At 37.9% G+C, this 3,857-nt stretch overlaps 1 pseudogene; it reads right to left on the reverse strand.

Moving 5' to 3' along the window:
* Nucleotides 1-781: 781 nt before the first annotated feature.
* On the reverse strand, nt 782-2,327 carry LOC136322292 (HORMA domain-containing protein 1-like; annotated as a pseudogene).
* Nucleotides 2,328-3,857: the final 1,530 nt, after the last annotated feature.

The following is a 3,857-nucleotide window of genomic DNA, read 5'->3' on the forward strand; positions in this document are numbered from 1 at the left end:
TTTAGACCTCCTCATGTATAACATGGTGTTTCCAGGTATTTGTTGCTATATAGCAAACCATCCTGAAACTTGGAAGTTCTGAATAGTTTTCTCCAGGTCCTGTAGATTGACTAGGCATTGCTAGCAGTTCTCATCTGGGGTCTTTCAAGAGCTGTGGGCAGATGTTGGGCTGAGGCAGCAGTCATCTGAAGACTTCACTAAGCTGAATGTCTGGGATGACTTACATGTATGGTTGTAGTAGGTGTTGGCTCTGGGCAGGGAGCTCAGTTAAGGCTATCAACTCTGGCCATTCTTTGTGGCTTGGGTTCTCAAATCATGGACTCTAGGTTCCAAGAGGGGGAACCTCAAACTCATAGTTCCCAGAAGGCCCAGGTGAAAAACTATGAGGTTTCCTATAAACTAATTTTAGAAATACCCACATATAATTTTAGCTATATATTACTACTGACTAAGCTGGTCACTCAGGATAGTCAAGAATTAACAGGAAGGAAAATTAGATTACAAGGCATGGATGTGAAGATCAGCATGTGTATGCTGATAGGGAAAAACTTGGTGATAATCCTTTTGAAAATTATTGATCATAGTATGCCTCCGGCCATTATGATAACATTCTTCCCATGTGCAAAATATATTTCTCCCTCTTCCTAAAAGGCCCAAAGACTCATCCCATTAGAGAACTGGCTTGATGCCCAGGATCTCTCATCTAAGTCAGCCTCAAGTGCAATGCCTGTGGGACAGTTTCTCTCAATCTGTAGGCCTATAAACCACAAGGTTTCTTTTCTTAACTGTCCCTCTTACTCCCAAAATTCTGAAAGATTTTCCCACTTTTTTATTAACTCTCAAATACATCAAGTTCAAATGTTTTATTACTAACAGCTCAACCTGAGAATAAGAAATTGAAAGATCTTTACTTTATTTAAACCTCATAATTTCATTTTCCTCACAAGCTAAACTTGGCTCTCCAAGTTCAGAAGATTCAGGATTTTTTTTTTCTGCTCTGCAATTTTAGCTTTAATATCAAAATCATCACTTATATAGTGCTCCTGTTCGTCTAGATCAGTGATTTTCAACTGCCCGTCTGCAGGCCGGTCCACCAGAAATTTGGTGCCAGTTGGCAAAAGAGTTAACCACCCTGATGTTGTATGAAGATTATGGTTTTAGTAGAATTCGCTTATGCTCAGGGTGATTTCTGCCTCAGCGATCCCTGAAATAATTTTCCTGTTTTCACCAGTCCCCAAGTGTAAAGAGGTTAAAAACCACTTTTCTAGATCATCTTTGTCCATGAGAATTTTTTGAAGTTGTGTTTTTAATTGTTTAGGTGATAATATAGTTGCATCAATATTTTTCAGCTTGACCAGACAGTGGCACAGTGGATAGAGCGTCGGACTGGGATGCAGAGGACCCAGGTTCGAGACCCCGAGGTCGCCAGCTTGAGCGCGGGCTCATCTGGTTTGAGCAAAGCTCACCAGCTTGGACCCAAGGTCGCTGGCTCAAGCAAGGGGTTACTCCGTCTGCTGAAGGCCCACGGTCAAGGCACATATGAGGAAACAATCAATGATCAACTAAGGTGTCGCAACGAAAAACTGATGATTGATGCTTCTCATCTCTCTCCATTCCTGTCTGTCTATCCCTCTCTCTGACTTTCTCTCTGTCTCTGTTTTAAATATATATATATATATTTTTTTTTTTTTCATTCATTCTTTTACAGTGGTCACTTTTACTTCAAAAGTATGAAAGGTGTTGGGACTTCTCCCACGTTTAGTTATGTAGGCTGCCCTTCAAATATCACTCTTCCACAATCACCATTCTTAAAACCAGGAGGATTGTGATCTGATAGCATAACTGCATAATAGTAAAAAGTTTCATGGTCAAACAAATATTAGGTAAATGTTCCAGATTTTGCATTAGAATATAAACCTTGCCTGTCAGAATACTCGGTTTCTGGGTGTCAGCAGATGACATACTAGATTCACTGCTCTGGTTTTTATATTATATATGAAATCCATGATTGGTCCATTACTGGTATACTTGAATTTAAATTGGAAACATTCTGAAATTGTCTGAGGATGTTCTGGGTTGATGTATACCGCTAGAACAATTGTCCTTAGATATTTTTTTTTCTAAAAAGCATCATAGCACCCTAGCATTTACTTCACAAAGTATGTAAATCATAGGCAATTTTTATCTTCTCTCAAAATTTTGACAAAAAGATTCTGAGCTTCAGGGAGGGACAGTGGCTTAAAAGGCACCAGAAACATATAGGGAGAAACTGAGTTGTGTGGCTTCAAATTGAGAACCATTATTGTCCCTGTGTTGAGCCCTCCCATCGTGCAGCCTGCAGGGCATAGGCAAACACCTAATCCGAATACCACATCATAGTCTTTTCTTTTGTTTCTATGTCTCAAATACCCTTTTTTCTTTCTTTTATATAGATAGTTGTCACTGGATTTTGGGCTCAGCTGGATTATTAAGAATTAGCTTATCTCAAGATCCTTAACTTAGTTACATCTTGAAAAAAAAATCTTATTTCCAAATAAGGTACATGAATTGGTCCCAAGGATTTGACATAGAAGTATCTTTTTGGAGTACGGGTAGGGACACCATTCAACCAACAACCTCTTCATTGAATATTCCTCACAAATACAGTCTCTAGAGAAGTGAAACAGCCTATTATCCTAGTGATGAGTCTCTGTCTCTCAAATGAGTTTGAGCTTAGTGTTTGTTCCCTTAGTGTGAGTTTGTGGGGGAGAAGGGAGAAATAGGGAGGCAATCTGCTGTATTTCAACAAAGATTGGCACTTTTCTCAAAACCATCTCAAATAAACACCTGGCTCTTTGAAAAATGTTCTAAGGATGCTTGCTTAATATCATGACTCATTACCAACAGAAATCTATGAAAAAACCTATCAATCACCAAAAGCAATTTTCTTAGGACAAGCTAGAAGTTTAGAGCAAGGTTTCATTCATTCTTGCAATTCATTGGGAGCCACTGTCTATAATACTCAGAAATGGTCCTAGGCTTGAGCAACCTACAAGAAAACTGTTTAATTTTTGCCCAGAACCTGGAGTAAATCATGCCCTGAACATCTGGCTTGATTTGATATTAAAATGGCATTGTCTATTTTTCTGCAATAGGCATACTATATCATCACCAGGCATATTAGAAACTTAGTCAATTTTCCAAGAATAGCAGTGAGGACTAATTTTTACTAACCAAACAATGGGTTGCTTCTTGATTCTTATCTAACACAACACTCCTGATTTTCTTCCCCGGAATATGTAGCTAAGGACATCAGGAATTACGAATACTAATTACAATTAGACACACAAATTGAGGTGTTTTTTTTTTTAAATCACGTTATAAGTCTAACTTTATGCACATTATCATATTTCTAGGCAAACTGACAGTAGATAAAATAGTCATAAGAGCTCTAAGATTTTAATTTCTATCATCTATATCAATTCAGGAAGGAGCAGAAAAAAATCAAACAACTACAAAAATAGAAACAAGACAAAAACATCTGAGGTCCACTTCAAAAACCTACTGAATGTCCTGCATCTTGTCTTTCTCATCCCCCATACATATATTCACTGAGACAAATAATTGGCAATGGGAAAAAAAATAGGATGTAGTAGGGTTTAATTCCCAGTTTGATTGTTTTTTTTTTAAATCTGCGGATAATATTTCCTCTTAATTCAGTGTTAATATCATCACAGAGTGCCTTCTCTATTTCATATTCTCTCCATAACCTTCATCTGTATGCCTCTTTAAAGACAAAGCTAACTTACACAAACCATTTGCTTCACTGGAGGGAATAATACAGTGCATAATGACGTGTGGGAAATCTCCATCTGTAA

This window comes from Saccopteryx bilineata, chromosome 2 (genome assembly GCF_036850765.1).
Source record: "Saccopteryx bilineata isolate mSacBil1 chromosome 2, mSacBil1_pri_phased_curated, whole genome shotgun sequence".
Classification (NCBI taxonomy): domain Eukaryota; kingdom Metazoa; phylum Chordata; class Mammalia; order Chiroptera; family Emballonuridae; genus Saccopteryx; species Saccopteryx bilineata.